General features: G+C 23.2%; 1 protein-coding gene across 5 annotated transcripts in view; it reads right to left on the bottom strand.

The window, feature by feature from the left end:
• Window positions 1-19,144, bottom strand: part of LOC129613812 (glycogen-binding subunit 76A) — a 73,278-nt gene that overhangs the window by 53,613 nt on the left and 521 nt on the right. The window contains exons 1-2 of one of the 5 annotated variants that reach the window (XM_055528082.1): window positions 972-1,065; window positions 516-753 (exon numbers count right to left, since the gene is read on the bottom strand). The exons of 1 other annotated variant lie outside the window; for it this stretch is intronic. The gene's annotated coding sequence lies outside the window, so the exon portion shown is untranslated. Of the gene's footprint in view, window positions 1-515; window positions 1,098-11,922; window positions 12,282-19,144 lie in introns of those variants that run through there. 3 more of the 5 variants (XM_055528083.1, XM_055528090.1, XM_055528081.1) reach the window with 3 other exon arrangements.

The raw sequence follows: 19,144 nt of genomic DNA, 5'->3' as shown, positions 1-19,144 counted from the left end.
AAAAAAAAATTGAATTTTTTTCTATCTTTTTATATGCTTATTAATTTTCTTTTTTAAATTAAAGACAAAAAAAAGTAAAAGAAATGCGCTTGGAAATAGATTTCAGATCCCACACAAATTAATTAGTGTTCGGCCCACGTTCATGTATGTATGTAGAAACGGAATACATTTTGAAAAGGCACAAATCTACAATTTTTTAAGTACCTTTTACATTCGATTTAATGGTATGTAAGTAATTTTAACAATTATTGTAATCTTTTTTCTAAATTTCTCAAATTTTTTTTAATACTACAATTAATAGTACAATTTTGTATGTAGTCGGTGACAGAAACGAATTCGATAAGTAACATATTATAAGAATGACAATTTCTTCTTATATCCTCATATCTAATATGAATACAAATGTATGGGTGTTTAAAAATATTAACTAATTACTACGTTTAATCTTTTTGGCTACAAAAATATTCCAAAACTACAGTGCGTCACATCTGAAACATATGTTTAGTAATACGTACCAGAAAAAAAATAATTCTTTCTTCCTTCAAGTTTTCCGTTTTATTTTTTTTTCTTGAGAAAATTTGCAAAAAAATTTTTTGGTATTTTAAATTACGTTTTTCTCTATATTTTTTATTTTTAGAAGCAATTAGTTAAGTTTACACATAATTAATAAAAGTCAAATTTATATTTTTTATTTATTTGCCGAACTTTTCGTTATTTTGCTTTTAAATTTATAACGCTCTCACAAACAATTTTCTATATAAATGAACTTTTAATTTATTAATTATAATTAAAATAGCTAAAATTTATTAATTTTATTTAGATAAAGATTAAAAAAATAACAATATTCAAAAATATGCATGTATGTATGTATTTTGAAAAATTTGAACAATTGTTTAAATTATAATTGTACATATATATATATATATATATATATATATATATATAGATATAAATTTAAAAGACAATATTACATTTATAATAAATCAACCACATAAAAGAATTAAAAAAAAATTTAAATTAAAATTTTTTTTAAATTTAAATACACAAAAAAAAAAAAACAGAGCAGAAAGCCGGATGACTTGAAAGTACTAGTACGAATGGTTAACACTGACGATGATGCACTAAAAAAAATCTTTGAATTCACGATCAACAATTCCAACACACGATCAAAGAAAATATTGTGCCTTCAAACAAATTTTTTTGTATGGTGTGATTGTCATCTCATCGTTTCAAAACGTAACAGGCGAAAACAGAACAAGAAAAACAAAAAAGCAACTGTAGAATATGCGAAAACCCGAAAATATAATGATAAAAATTAAAAATAATACAAATGAAAAAATGTTGTCAGACAAAAAACACGTCTGTATAGTCAATACATTTTTTTAGTACAGGAGGTAGAACCAAAAATACCAAAATAAAAGTAAAAGTGCTTTCAAGTTCTAATTACCTTAATGGACGATTAAAATAGATACTTCTACAATAAACTACACTATTTTTCAAAGAAAATTTTTAAATCAATACATAATAATATGTGTAATGTGAGTCTACTTCTAATAGGTGAAGGGCGTGAACTAATATACACTATATCCAAATGCAGGATTTTTCTATAATTTAACGAATGGTGCAAATGAAAAATTGAATTATTTAATTATATTTGAAATATTAGACACTGAATTTAAGATTATTTTGAAATCATGTTTTAATTTAATAAAAGCATTTGGAAAACTCGATTTTAATCAATTCCGAAGGTGTATTCAACGCTTTGTTATATTTATTCGAAATGGAAGAATGACATTAAAAATGACATTCAGCAATTTTCCTTTCTTCAATAAGGTTGACTGCGGAAATTTCTGAAATTTCCCGAGACTGATATGAAACGAATATGTAATATATTGCAAAAATATTTTTAAAGTTGTATGAAGAAAGCATTTTGAAGTATTGCAAATTCCTTTAATCATGCTTTGTGATAATTTGCAGGTACTTCCCATACAGAAAGTGTAAATGTTTTCGAAAGTTCCCTGTTTTGGGCATTACGATTTTAGCCATGAAAATTATTGCCTGTAGCAACAAATTTATAAAGATATAAAGAACGACATTGGACTTTGTAAAACACATTAAAATATTAGATGCATATTGTAAATTAATAACAAAAAATTAAAATATTATATTTTTAAGAACAAGAGCAAATTTGAAAAAATTTGTCTAAGCCCAAAAATTATCAAAGCCCTTTACCACAATTGGTTAGTAAGTACCATTTTAACATTTGATTCCAGAACTATAAATTTTTAAAAACAACCTAGAATAAAACACATTTATACTCACTCACCCATATTGTCCAATGTATAATCAAAATATGTATGCATGTATTCAAATGTACACACTTCTACATGAGGTATATATATATAAATATAATATGTACATAAATTTCTCTATGTATTTAACATTTATACGAACACATTCATATAATGGCAACATAATACACAATATCTTCCTAATCTGTAAACAACATGTATGCATGAAAATATTATTTTTATAATTTGTAATAATTGGAAAACAAAAAAAAAATAATTCGCTTATATCGAAATAATTAAGGATTAATATCGTATTTTTCTACAAAATTTATTTACAGATTTCTTTCAAATTTTATTTACAGATTTTTGGTTTAACATCACATTCATACAAAACATTGTGTTTGATCATACAAACTCAAAACAAAATTTTGTTTGTATTATAATACGAGTATATAGTTCAAAACGATAAATTGTTTTAAATAAGATAAATTCATTCGAATATTCGAATCGAAAATAACAGAACTTTTAAGAAAAATAAAAGAGAAATAAAAATATTTTACGTAACATTTTTTTTTTTTTTTTGAAATTTAAATTAGCTTATTCTTGTGTGCATAAAGAGAAAAATGCAAAATTATTTTATTTACTACCACATTTATGTTGAAAATATTGTAAGTAAGTATCTAGTGTAAAAATGATAAATGCATTTCACTTTAATTAAAACGCTAGATTCTAATTATTTTATTATTTATACAATACAACATAAATGCATAATTAAGAAAATGCAACAATTTTATTAGTTATAATCGTCGTCGCTATTATAACGTGATACTGATGAAATATAAAAATTTGTGATTCTATAACTGTGCTATTGTACGAAATGTTTATAAATTGACGGTGATAATGCAAAGTTTGGTTTTTAAATATTTATTATAATGTATACCTACAATGTATGTATACATACACAAAATATATGGTGTCTAAATACAAACATATATTTTTTGGGTTATTTCGCTTAATAATGATTAAGTTGCTTAATAAAATTTCTAATATTAAAATTCATATCAATATTATAACAAATATGCTTATATTTATATGTATGCATATTCAATTAAATTCGGAAAAGCTTTAATTGCCTATCATCTTTTAAAATTTTAATTTCCTATTCTGTACAGTTGTTTGTAGTCGGTAAATGAGTAATAGTCTTCAAAATTTTGAAAAACATATATGCCACTATACTTTTTATTCTTTATCGCTTCTAATATTGAATTTAAATTATTTAAAATTTCTATACAAATGCTTATGGTACACATTATATCAAAAACGTATACGTGTACAATGTATATATGCGTATGTAATTCACTTTTACTTTTATATTTAGGTATAAAAACACATTTTAGGTATTAAAACACATAACTATATAATGTATATTAATCTAATAATTCATATTTGACCGAGAAATTGAATATAAAGGTTTTAAAAAATCGTATGCAACATATAGTAGGGAGTGTACATGTTCACTACATGTACAGAATGACTTTATATATACTTAAGTACATAATATATAGTGTTGCGTATTGTTATAAAAATTTAATTTAATAATATTTAATGCAAATATGACAATTATATACTGTTATATTACACGTGTATGTATGTACATACTTATAAAAGATTATGCGCGCACATACATAAAGTAATATCGCATATTTGTAGTCAACCTCATTCCTTATCGTACACTTATTAAAAATTGAAACGCAACAAAAGAAAGTCCTTTCATTTTTCTTTTTTCAATTTATCGTAATTAAATACACACATGGCTCATCCACTACAATAGTGAATCTTTTTTAGGTTCTTTGATTTTATTTTGTGTTGGTTTTTTTTCTACTATTTCAATAAAATAAGGAGAGGAGACTAGACTGGCCTGATCATTTATTATTATGTTAACATTTTGTCTATTTCTATTAATATAAAAAAAATTATGTGAAATGTAAGTATAAGAATGCCGGTTCCACAACTTATCAGTACTTATTACTGATTTTGATTTTTATATTGTATGTACATATGTTGGTAGGTACGTATTTATGTCGATATATTATTTTTTCGATGAAATAAAAAGAATGTGAGAATTAAAAAAAAATAATGAAAGAAAAATTTTTAAAATTACTTTTTCTGTTTTCTGATAAAACATTCATTCATTCATATACAAAATAAATAATACGGTATGAATCACGTGGTGTGTGCGTGCGGTGCGGGATTTTTTCATAAAATTTAAAATAAAAGATTAAGAGAATATTTTACATTGTTGTGTACGAATACGTGCATATTCATATATTCTAATATAATTTATAGGATTTTATATTTTCTGTTTGTATAAATGTATATTCGAATTATACACATACAATAACTTAACAAAATAAAAATTGATATATGTATGTCCATAAATACGCAATGCGTTTCGATTATTTTGAAGACCATTGAAATTTTTTTAATTTGTGTATATTTGTGTACACATATTTTACATTTTGCACAATACATACGATACTATGTACATAGTAAGGTTTAGTGTAGATAGTTTTGTTTCATTTTGGGTCAGTCTGAAGTCTATACATATTTATTTCTACTAAAAAACAAAAAGTATTTCATACACATACAAATGTTTCATTTTTTTACCAATAACTCCCAAATACAAGCAATTAATGTTGTCTGTAAGCCTGTAATTGTTTCCCCTAAAAATGTGCAATTTTCGCCCCTAAACATATGCACAATACGGTTCGTATACAATATTTTGAGGTTTTAATGATTAAAATGTTAGAACACTTTTCTACACTACACACAGTTGATGTGAATTTAGTTGCAAAGTCAGATCGATATTGCCTGTTAAATATTTTAATAGTGTAAGCAATATTGGTAACAATTGATAATTTTGTAAAATTGAAAAAGATAACAAAGAAAATCTAACACATTTTACGTTTAGTAGGGGTCTACCATGACATTTTATGAGTTTTCCTATTTAATTGACATTCGATGAGTTTGTTTTATGATTGATTATATGCTTATATTAAAGATCAATTGTTTACGATTTATACAAAATAGACCTTAAATATACATTTCGATAGGTATTAATGTATGCACATAATTATATGTTGTGCTGGATATATTTACTAGCAGGGAATAAACAAATTATTTGGTTGGTGATTATACATGAGTACATATTGTTGCATTCACAAAGCTTTTCAATATTTTAATTAATTTTTATTAAAACTTGAACTTGATTTTGAATTCATATTTTCATACAAGAAGTTTTAATTGTATACTTGCGATTAAATACAATATAACATATTCTATACTATTATGAATATATGCTATTATGAATATATATAAGAAATATAATATAACGCATATTGTGTATACGCATATACATATTTGTTATGTATGTAGAATTATAAGTTTTTTCCCAAGTATATATCTTAAACATTAATATTATTTGTTATGAACACAATACATAAAATGCATGCATCTACATATACCTTGCATGCATTTTCATATATGTATATATGTATAAACCGAAGCGTTAATTTATATAAACTTTATTAAAAGTCGCGTAAGAGTATGCACACTACGCGAAAGTTTTTTTTATTTGTTTTCATTTTAAATTTTTATGAAGGTAAGCCACTTGTTCTAAATATACTATAATAAATTCAAGTGCAACGAACACATTATACCATATCAATATACATACATATATAACATGTTATGTATTTAAACAAATTTTATAAAATATATTTACATATATAAATTATGTAAAGGCAAATATTATGTATACATACAAATTTATTAAATTTTACAATGATTTTAATGTTTAGTTTTAATATCTTAACTGAGTACCGTGACGTTTGCATCTTAAATATTGACATATAAAAGTAAGCACAGAGCACAATTTTTTTCAACGCACTCTCTACATATTGTAAAGTAAAAATAAAACCTTAATTTATTTTATGTTTAAGAACTTGTCTTCAAGTATCTCATAAAATTAAGTAACATTTAGTTTTAGTATCTCTACTACAAACAGTGTTAATGATATGCAAAAAATCTTTTGTCAAGCAAATATTGCAATAAGTTTTGCCTTAAGCCTGGAGTATATAATAACAATGTTATTGGCCATATTAATTCCATATATTATAAAATACATACAGATATTTGAAAATGAAAAATAAAATTTAGAAAATTAAAACTCAATTTTAAAGTTTTGATAATTATTCTCAGACTTTTCTCTTAACTAAAAATTTATAGTGTGAATTAAACTGGCAAGAAAATTAAAATCTGAAGAAATTTCAATTGTGAAAATAAAAAAGATATATAATATAGCTATATATTTTATTATGAAACACATGATATTTATTTTCAAAATTAAAATAAAAATATTTAATTTCATTTTATAAAAATATATACGAATTTTTTATATATATATATTTTTTAAAGTAATTTAAATAAGAAAGAAGACAACAGCTCGTGGTAATTTTTAAAATGAAAATCTAGATAATTCTGCTCTAAGAAGAGAATAAACAAAGAAAAAAAATATTAAAAAAATAAAATAAGGTTAAATACTAAAAACAAAAAGCAAATAAAAAAAATTTAATAATAGATTTTGCGAATTTTTTTGGTCAAAAAAATGGGACAATATTTCCATTACATTTCTGCGTATATACTAGATTTTATTTTATTCCACAATTTAATCAGTTTGAATTCCACAATTTCTACGTAAAGTATAATTAGAGCAAAAGCAAGTTTGACTTAGACAAAAGCGAATAAACATAGGCTGCAAATGAAATTTCAAAATTAAATTCAACTAAATTACTGCACATACAGAAATCCAAGAAAATTTTTAGAGTCATGTTAAATATTAAAGAATTCGCAGATTATTCTAATATTTTTTAATATTATTATGCCCTTGGTATTTGGTATTAAATTTGTGCATGTACTTTAAAAATGAAAACAAAATTTATTTTAACAAAATTAAATTAATTCTTTTATAAAAATATTAAATATTAAGTTAAAATTAAGTTTAATTTTGTATAACAAATAAGTATACGGAAAAATATTTATCCTATATGAAACTGAAATCATTTCAATGAATGAAGCTTAAATTTATACCAGTCTTTTGATTTCAAAGAATTGTTTGTCCAAGTTCATTAACTCAACCAGTTACACATAAAAACTAAATATTTATTTGTAGAGTAAGCAATTATTTTGCCAAATTTCATGGACCTATTTACTTTTATGGTTCTATGAAATTATTTCGTAAACAAAATTTTCAAAGGAGCATTATTTCTTATTTAAATAAAATTCATAATTCATAACAAACTATCAAACAAAAAAATATATGTAAAAATTTTGATCAGACCACTTTTCATCTGTTCATATCTCATTCATTAATATCTCATTTATTTTATTATATAAGAAAAAAATGTTCTATTGTTGAAATTATAAAAAAAAATTTCATACATATATAATCATCAAACAAACAAACATAAATAAATAAATGATAATTGACTAAAAATAACATAATTAAGAGAAAAATTAAAAAACAATCTGTCAATTAAAAAGTTGTGGAAAATAATTTCTAATTTCCATTCCGTGTTTTATTATGTGAATGAACATAATTATATATAAATATATGCATATACATACATGCATACATTTAATCAATACACGTTTATGGAATTGGCATTCATTCGAAATAAGAAACAAAAATGAAAAAAAAATATATATAAAAAACGCAGTTCTCCATAAAAACATTTCACCAGATAAACCTTAAAATAAAAAGAACGTCCATTATTTCTGTTATATATGTGTATATGCAGATGTATAACAATAAGCGTACACGTTTATATTTTAAAGTTGTAGATATATTAAAACGAAAATTCACAAAAATAAAAATTAAAAACTTGAACGTCACTTAAGAGCAAAGGGGGAATGTACTAAAGAAAAAAAAATTTTATTTAAAAGTAAACAATTTGCGAAATTTTTAAAAATAGAATGTTTTTAAACTTTTCAAAGATTCTTTAATTCTTACAAAAAAATATTATAATTAAAAAAAATAAAAATATTTTTTTTAATATTTTTTTTCGACATGATAAATTTCATAGCTTATATCACACATACTGCGGTATCCTATTGGAATTTGACTAGTTGGGATTTCTAATTTGGTTATCTTTTTTACATTCGCACTGAAAAAATGGACAATAACTAATGTAAATTGAGCACATTATGAGATTTTTTGCTTGAGGAAGCTTATTTATTATTTATACGAGAGTACTTGAATAAAAAGTCTTTTGAAAGTGACAATATGATTATTGTTAATCGGGCTTTCGAAAAATTTTTGCCTACTTTACGGAGAAACATCCTGTACCAAAACATTTACATATTTTAATACTGAATATCACATTCTTAAATATATACTTTTACTAATTGGACTACTTATGCATATAGGAATAAAAAATTTTATATTCTTATTTTTATCTACTGATTTTAACAAAACTACATTTGAACAAATACAAAATAGGCATAGTACAAAAAAATATTGAACTGTAAATTAAAAATCATGCAAATTAATGGAAATTTTTATAAAATACAAGACAGAGTAAAATAGATAAGGCACCTTTTTCTATATAGTTACAACTTTCAGATTGGAGCAGCCTCTTTAGATTCTTTACAAGTTGAAGTGTTAAAATTTACACTCATTTCCTATAACTTTTTTTATAGTTATTTGCTGATTTATAATCGAAATATTTAATTATCTGAATGGTTTTTCCGAAAGTTGTTGAAAATTTTTTTCGAAATTCAAAATTGAAAAAATTAAAGACAATATTATTATTTATTGTTATAGTTTATTTTACGATTTTACTGTTATAACTGTAATATTTTTATGCTAATAAGTATAATAAATTAACAATTAAACCGTGACCACAATAGTTTGTTGTAATCATATGCCTATATATGCAGTGAAATAAAAACTAAAATTGACTGAATTGATTATTAATTTCAAGAATAAATTTTAAAACTATAAAAATTTTGATATTCCATTTGTGGTATCTATATTTTAAATAGAAATAGATATTCAAAACTAGTAATTGGATTAAAACAATAGATAAAATTAACAAGTAACAGACTCTATATTTGATTTGTATAGATAAGCGTAATTAATACACTTTTAAATGAGATGAGAATCAAAGCCAAGTTAACCTTATTTTATATGGAACTCAATAGTTTATAAAAATTAAATTTTACAGTTAAAAATATATAATAATTAAGAAGAACTAAGTGGTTAATAAAATTCTAGTAAATTTATTAATAGTTTCGTTCCATTTATGAGTATATAACACTCTAAAAGATTCCGAAATAGTTTATTAATGGGTTTTATTTTATAGCGATTTTATATGGAAAAAAGGCTGCAACCGAAGTTTAAAATTAAGGATTCGACATTAATTTCTCATATGAAAATCAAATCTTTAAATGCCCTTAAACTTTAAATTACTAATATGTAATTATGTGCCTTAATTGTTTACAAAATAAAAAAAATTATTGTGTAGTTTTTAAAGAATTTTCTTGATATTCAATAGCATTCAAATTTGGCTTTAGGGCAATGCGTATATTTTTCTACATATAAAAAAATTCAATGTAACGTATATGTTGCACAGCAATCATGCCTATTGTAAATGTTAAATATATATATGTATATATATTTTGCTAATATTTTTTATAGACCATCATTAATTTAAATGAACCCTTTAGTATGTACTTTTAGTATTGCAATAAATTAAAATTTTTATCCTTTTTTTCCTGTATTTGGTTGAAAATCAAAACCTGTTTGAAAAAATGAATAGTTAAATTATTATACAATAACATTCCTTTAAAAAACTAAAATCCACATATGTATATTATGCATGTACACATAATCGTTAAAATAAATTCTATGGACATTTTCAATTACTGTTTAATATTATTTTTTATTTTTTTTATCCTCTATTTACATACTTGTCTTACACTGCGCTTAAATATTCGTACGAAATGCACTCATATTTCTATTTCTTAGATGATAAAATGAAACTTGTTTAGATAACTTAAGATAAATGCACTATTACGATGATGAAAATTTCATACCGATATTTAATATTAATGTAAAACTACTTTGTTATTCTACATTTTTATATTGTCAATATACTTCAAAAATAAATATTCATAATGCATAATGTGAAGGCATGCCAGAAGAAGTGAAATTAATTTTATTTTTGTATTTAATTAACAAAATTGTGCCCATTTTCTTATTTATAGCTTCAAGTTTTCCGTGTCTTCTAAAACGTAAAAATAAACGTAATTTATTATTTAAAAAAATATGCGAAATAATTAACGAATTTGCTACACAACTAAAACTATGTTGTCATGTTTTTATAAGTTTATTAATTTAAGTTTCATTGATTTTTAATCGAAAGTAAAATACGATATTCAAGGAATTTAGATTAATGAGTTTCATTTCAAATCAATCAGAACCAAAACAGTTACATAACACTGCTCTACTTTAATAAGAAACAAGGACTTTTATATATTCTAACAATCGCACTCTTTTACACCTTATAATCCTTATATTATATATTCCATCAAAGAATAATACAGTATAGATAAAGCAATCTATATTGCAGCTGTATTATATGCAATATAACATACAAAAATCAATTTGTAGTTTTCATGTAAACAAAATTTTGTGTGAATTTATGTAATAAAAATTTTCACTTTCTATTAAGTCATAAAATACACAATAAACTATTTCAATACTTTTGTTTTTATAATGTTGTCTATACATGAATCTCTTTAGTGTGATTGCGTTAAAATAAATGATAAAAATTGTACGATTAAACATATAACATACAGCATACGTTAATTTACATAAGTTAGCTTACACTATGTAAACATCTACACTATAACTATGTGGTTATATACTGGTCGAAAATTAAATTTTATGAAATCAGAAGGACAAGGTATTTAATAAAAAAAAAAAAAATAAAATGAAGATTGAATGAAAAAATAATATGAAGAAAAAAATTAATAATGGAATTGAAAAGACGAAAAACAATAAGAAGCAACTGTGAACCTACGAAGTTATGCATTCGTATAGTTGTCTACATATGTAAATTATATATGTACATGTGTGCAAATATTTTCTTCTATGTATTTTTGCAACATTGTTTCCCATATTTTGCTTTTATTTTTTTGCAATACGCATTCCCAATTGTTATATAAATTGTTTTTGAAAATTAATTATTTAAAATAAAACAAAATTTTGCTCAAATGTTTTGCAACGAAAATTTGAATTTATACTTTAATTTAATGAAGAAAAAAGAAATTTGTTTTATTTGAATTAAAAATTAACAATTTTTTGTATTGACTATAAAAATGTTAAATGTAAGCTAACGAGCTAGTAAGCTACGAGTAGTAAAGATGTTTCCAAAAATCTTTAAAGCATTGCAATGATAGAATATAAATGATTAATATTTTAATTAATTGAAATAAAAATTTAATTAATTACTACGGAAAACAAAAAACAAAAGTGAAAAATAAATTTAATTAAAATTATATCTACTTTCTTCTCTTCTCTCTTCTTCTTCTTCAAAAAATTTTTTATCCTTTTCTCTCTTTCTATATACTTTGTGAGTGATGCAATTCCAAATTAAATTGTGAAGAATAAAGAAATTAATAAAATGATAAAGTTTTGTAATAAAAATAAAAAAAAGTAGAAGACACAAAATTATTTGAATTTGTTTCTATTATTCGACTTATTCTTACTACACACTTTTTGTGTCCTTTTTATTAACGGTAAAATCTTAGTTTTATATTTGTATATATAGTTATATGTATATACATTTATAAAGTGTTTTAAATATAAATGAATGAACGTTATTTGTTGAAAGTGTCCTTGTTCTAATTTTTTTATATTTCTTTCATGTTTATTTCATCTATTAGTTTATACAATTCTATTCTTTATATTCACAATCATTAGCAATTGAGAAAATATTCACATTTAATTTTAATATGAACACTATTGCCACTTTCTATTTCTTTCTAAAAAAAATAAAATATTTCAATTAATGCATTAATATTTCTATTAATATTTTAAAATATTTTCTTTTAAATGGTTATATTTATTATTTATGTATGCAATATGTAAGCACATGCACACAATATTTTAAAAGTTGATTTAGAATAAAATTTATTCATGATTTAAATTAAAATTATTCATGATTTTTTTTTTAAAAAAAAAACTATTTTTTAATAGTCATGAATTTTTTTTATTAATTACACATGGGTATGTTAAAAATAACTGTTAAGAGTAATTATTAAAATTTCGAAACAATTTTTTTTATAAGAACGCGTTTTCAAATTTTCGCTATTTATATAATGTTAATGTAAATGTTCCATATATGTATGTACATATGTACGTATGCCTAAGAACATTATGTACGACTTATTTTTTAATTTTATTATTACTTTATTACAATTAGATATTAGATTAGCAGAAAAGTACTAATTTTAAAAAATATATTGCACTTTTAATTTTATTTATATTGAAGAATGCGATATTTAACGTAAAAAAACAGAATGTAGAAAAAAGTAAACAAAAATATTAAAAATAATAAAATGCTTTTTTTTTTGTAAGCAAAGATTTTTCTCCGTCTAATTTACTCTTAACAAATTAATTTTCATACTGTCGGCTTTTCCTACTAATTTACCGATATGAAATTCCAAGACGAATGTAAAGTAAAAAAAAAATAAAAAAGAAAGTAAAAACGAAAGAAAATGACAATAAGAAATAAAAAAAACAACAACAGTTAAAATAAGCTTTGCAAAAAAATAAAAATTCAGTCCCAAAAAACAACAAATAAACAAAAACAAAAATAATACAAAACACGAAAAATAATAAAAAAATGTCAAGTCAAGGGTATATCAAGGACGTTTCGCGATGAAAATTATTATTTTTTTTAAAAAGGAAAATTTAACTTCATACTCTACACATCTACTTTTGTACAAATAAAATATGTAAGTATGTAAATAATATATTTATGCGTAAATATATAACATGTATGTAGGTTATTTTTATATTTTATTAAAAATTTTACGAAAACTCAATGAGTAAATGTATATAGTATACTATTATAATATATAGTATACTATAAGAGTACATTCATATTTCTAAATCATTTATATAGTTAGAAAGCTGTAAATAACAAAACATAGTATGCAACTAATGCTTAGATATGTTTAGATATATTAAGTATTTTGTATACTACATGCATATTTAACTAAGAACGATATAAAAAAATAGAGAGTGAAAAATGAAAGCTTTGTTTAAAAAGTCAAAGCTATTTACCTTTGTGGTGTATACGTGATAAATTCATATTTAAAAAGCTTCAAGATAAAATATATTTTGAGAAGTAAAAAACAAAAAAACAAAAAATACAATAGGAAACAATATGATTGCCCAATTTTAGGATAACAACAACTTTTCATAGGTTTTAATTGTGATAAGCAATGGCAATCGCGTTTGTCATAAGTATGACTTAATATCCATTGATAATAATATTGGCCTATGTGATCATCGTTACAAAAAAGCTAATGACAGCAAAAATGAGAGAAAGACGAAAACTGCCTTGCACTAAGGAAAAAATGAGTGAATGATAAGCAGCTGTAACTTTCACTTTTTATCAATTATGACATTGAACATTTTTCATATACATTGCACAATGGCAATTATTTTTGGTAATTCATTTTTTAATGACGACATCAAAAATAAATGATAATTTCATTAAAATGTGAGAATAAATGATGACAGACCTCGTAGTTTACTTTCCTATTTAAATTATATAACTCTGTAAATTTTAAACGTACAACGTATACATATACATAATGTGTAAATTTCAAATATAACACATTTTATATAAAACAATATTTGGAAAGGGGTGATTTCGTTACATTAATTCTTAAATCAATGTTTAAATTTATAAGTTAACTTTTATTCCTATAGACATTAATAGCAATCTTTAACTATAGTATATAGCTACTCGGCATAATTCTAAACGTAACAACAAATTTATAATAAGTTTGTAATTAAAATAAAAGCATAAAAGTATGAGTGACGTCTTTGTGACAGATGTAAAGCACCATTACTTTATTGTTATAATATAATAACACTATACATACATACAGAGTGTATCTTTATATAGCCATAGCAAGTACAAGTATATTATATATAGATATATTGTAATTTGAAATATGTATACACATACATATAGATCATTATAATTGTGCTATAATATGGTAATGGTCACATGGAATAAAAAACGAAATTTATTTTATTTTGTATGTACTTAACAAAATAAAATTTGCCGAATTTTAAACAATATTTATGAGTAATCTATTGAAATGTATTATGATAAAGTATTAAAGATTTTAACTATTATAAGCTACATTATGTAAATATCTAAAAAAAATTAAAATGCAAATTGAAGATTCTAAACCCATTAATCCCAATTATTTATTCAAATTTAAAATCCAAATTATCCAATATATTATATTGGAAAAAAATCCAAAAATTTTCAAAAAAAATTACTTGTATATTATTCAAAAGGAAAGAAGAATTTTAGATTAAGGATAATCGAGAAAACAACAAAATTCAAACAAAGTGCGAAAATGGGTGTGTTTGTATTCACACCATCAATTTTTTTTATGAAAATTATTCTGCTTTTCCTCTAATTGTTGAGCTTTAAATTTTGTTTGGGAAAAAATTTTTATATCGTGATGATATTTGATTATGCTACACGTGTTTCCTGGTTCATGCGTACATCTTAAATCATAATAATTTGGTTTTGATTACTAAATATGAATGTATATTCATCTTGTTTATTTATCAGGTCGAATAGGACACACGACAATCAAGAACTAAAAGAATAATATTCTTATTTTCTCTTTTCTTTCTTTCTTTTTTATTATTTTATTTTCAAAGTCTGGTTAAAGCTCCTAAAAAATATATTAAAAAGTAATGGTTGGCTCATGTTTTACTTTTTCTTCTTTTTTATTTTTTCTTTATAGTCTCTATAAACATTGTGAAAAATCGCGCTCGTGTGAAATTTTTTTTTTTATTTCATTGGAAGTTTTTTTTCTTCTTGTTTCGATTTATTATCTGTTTTGTACCTTATATAGTAAAAAAAAAAGAAAAACCGCATATTATATAGGGTCGTAAAAAAAAATTTTTTTATACAAATAAAATATATTTGGAAGTAACAGATTTTTAACATAAAAATATAATTTAATTGAATAATTTACTGTTAAATGTGTAAGGATTTACGAGTACATTATCAACAATCTTGCAATTACCTTATTGAAATGTTTTTCTAAATGACCGGAAAAATAATGAAAATATATATATTTATAATGTGAAAATTATATTTTTCCACTTTTCGTAATAATATTTTAAAACTTTTCTTTAAACCGAAAAACCGTTTACTTTCATGAATTTATTATTCTTTATTGAATTTTTAAAAACTTTTGGAAAGTCTGAATGAAAAAATTAAGTATTTCAAAAGAGATAGTAATAGTGCGTTCAAAGTTTTTCTGCAGTATTGCTAAATGTTAGATGTGCACAAATTCATTACTAGAGCATTAAGAGTTGCATCAACATAGGGGCATCTCATATCTTATAACTTTAAAAGTATCTTATAAACTGCAAAATTTCTCTTCAATTAGCTCTCGAAAAACCCTAAAAGAATTGAAATAAAATTTGTTTGGTTTTATTTCTGTACCTTTTAAAGAATAAATAATTTGAACTACTTATAATGAATTTAGCTCTCACACTTTTAATATTAAACCAATAAGTTGATTTTACACAGACAAAAATTTTAAAATTTTCACTTACATCTTACCATTTTTGAGGTAATTTTATAATTTTTATTAAATCATTTTTATATTTTATCTAAATAAAATTTCAAACTGTAATTTTTATACGCAAATTGGAATTTCAAAATTTATTAATTGTAATTGATTGTAAAGTGTATTTATAGCACACTATTACAAATTGATAGAAAAGATTAGAAACAAATTATTATTGAAAATTTTAATGTTGTTTGAAATTTTTAATTCACAAAAATTCAATTTTAGTTCATTCGAATAAGTGAAATTATTGCATTTCAGAGAGCGTCACAATCAACGGCGTTCTTATTAGTTACGGTTGTTTTCAAAAACTGACAATATAATAATAATAAGTATACTGAAATTCAGTTAAAAGTTATCATTATATTATTATGTTTCAACATACTATAACATAATATAACGTATGTATGTATGTGCAACCCGCAGGTCCAAAATTTCGTGTTGGTCTTTTAAAATAAGTCACCTAGAAGTTTTCTTATATTTTATCAGCTGTATACCTAAATAAATTTATATAAAATCTATACATTCATATTCCGTATAACTTAATTCTGGTAAACATATTCATACACATACTTTTTTATATAACACTCGTTTAAACTTTATGCGAACAAAGGAATTTCAAATGTTTGATATAAAGTCACATATGTATGTATGTGCATACATATACTTTTTCAAAATGTGTATTACAATTTACGAAAAACCTTAACCTACATCAAAATTGGGAAATTCAAAAAGCTTACTGTTATAATAGAAAGCATTCAGCATTTAGCATTTCTCTCTTGTGTTGGTACAATGAAAAAACAGCAAAATTTTCGTTCAATTTTCTTTTATAATTTACATAATTTTTAATTTTTTTACATAAATCAGAGTTATATTACATTTTATCATCATTGAGATTGGAAGCAATGATTATATGAAAGTGGAAAAGAATTGTCTCAATCATAAAGACGAGTTTTTATTAAAAAAGAACTAGTGTAAATTATATAGTTGAATTGCGTATAAGACAACATTGAATAAATTTTTATTTCTATGAAACACAAGCGCCTTAGTTAATGAAATTATTAACAAACGTTTCTTAAAGGCAAATATTTTTGTTCCATTTGCTGTTTTGTATGAGCGCATTTCTTATACGAAACTTTAAATATGGAAAATTAATGACATTATAAATATTAATTAACAAATCCTTAATATATAGCACATACTTTAAAGAAATCTAATTTTTCATATTTTTTCAAAAAATTAATTAGGATTCTGAGTTAGAATAAAAATAGGATTAGATAGGTAAATACCTACCAAAAACATAACAAAATAGTTGCATATATGAATTGAGGCTTATGTTGTTTAACCCTTTATCTTTCTATCATCTAATGTTGCGAATGATTTTGAAGCATGTCATCAGTTCTTATATAAATATCACCAAACGATGAGAAATTCATGATAAAACACTTGATAAAATATTGTCAGGAAACTGACTGCCTACATGTACACTATAATTAAAATTAATGGAAAAGAAAATGGTTTTAACATTTTTAATTTCAATTTTTTTTTGTTGATAAATCTCGACATATCCTAAAAACGTATACAATCCTTAAAGTATGTAAATGTGTAAAATTTCAAAAGTAAAGAATGAAGCTTATAACTGCTCCTCCGCTGGTAAGTCGAATTAGAAAGAAAATATTTAAGTACCTAAATATGTATATATTATATACCTACCTACATTCATAATAATGTTTTTATAAATATTGGCAAATGTTGAAGTAAAAGAAAACAAGCATTTGAGGTCAAAAGTTCACAGCTTCTTAAATTTACAACAAGAATTATACACACAAAATCGACACATGTTTTGGGAATCATGCGCCGTACATAAAACTTCTTTATATCCTAATTAATTTTTAATATTAAATTTTTACGAATATATGCATACATACGTATAACTGATAATAAATTACATAAAACATAGATATGTACATACATATATTGCATTTTATATGTATAGAAATGAGATTATATGTAAAAAGAGAAGCTTTTCTTTCAAAATGAAATAGAAAGTATTTTTTGTTCTATACAAGTTTTAAAAGGTTAATGACTTCTACGGGCTATTACTTGAGCTTTTCTCGATTATTCTCTAGGAAATACTTTGAATGTGCATCATTTTTTGAAAATCAATGCAAATCAAATAAAAGTGAAAATGTTTCTAGTTGCTTAATATGTTAATATTATATAAGCATCCTTATGACCAACCCACCTACATAGAAAAATTACTATTCAGTACCTACGGTTAATTGAGACATTATAGTTTCATGCACTATAAGTAGAAAATCCAATAAAAAATTGGATTTGTATCCATGGGTTTAATTTTACCATAAAATATACCAAATTGGCTTGCCATTGCACGCTGCACATATATATGCAGTCTATTTTTAAACCCGTACGAACGTACGAAGGGTATACTTAATTAGCCTTACCGTTTGTGACGCTAAGAAATAACGCTGTTAGATATAGACTCAAGTGTATGTTTTTGTTCAGCGTCAAATTCTGAGTTGATTTAGCTTTGTCTGTCCTTCCGTCCGAACGATAACTCAAAAACTAATTGAGCTAAGTTCACCAAATTTTCACAAATGATTAATTGTAGTAAGTGCCAGAACCCTATTTAAATTGGAAATGATCGGGGTACCGGTTCGGGTAGCTGCCATACAACTCCAAAATTTATTTGGCTATATCGAAGAAACTATAAAAGCTGTGGTATTGAAATTTCACACAAACGAATATATTAGTAGGGCCAATGTTTTTGATAAAAGTCGTTGAAATTGCTTAGCTCCTTCTGGTAGCTGTCGTACAACTTCAAAAGCTAATTGGTTATATCTCAGAAACTATAAAAGCTG

Source organism: Condylostylus longicornis, unplaced genomic scaffold, assembly GCF_029603195.1.
Source record: "Condylostylus longicornis isolate FDR11 unplaced genomic scaffold, ASM2960319v2 ptg000092l, whole genome shotgun sequence".
NCBI classification, from domain to species: domain Eukaryota; kingdom Metazoa; phylum Arthropoda; class Insecta; order Diptera; family Dolichopodidae; genus Condylostylus; species Condylostylus longicornis.
This window is presented reverse-complemented; position numbering and strand designations above follow the sequence as displayed.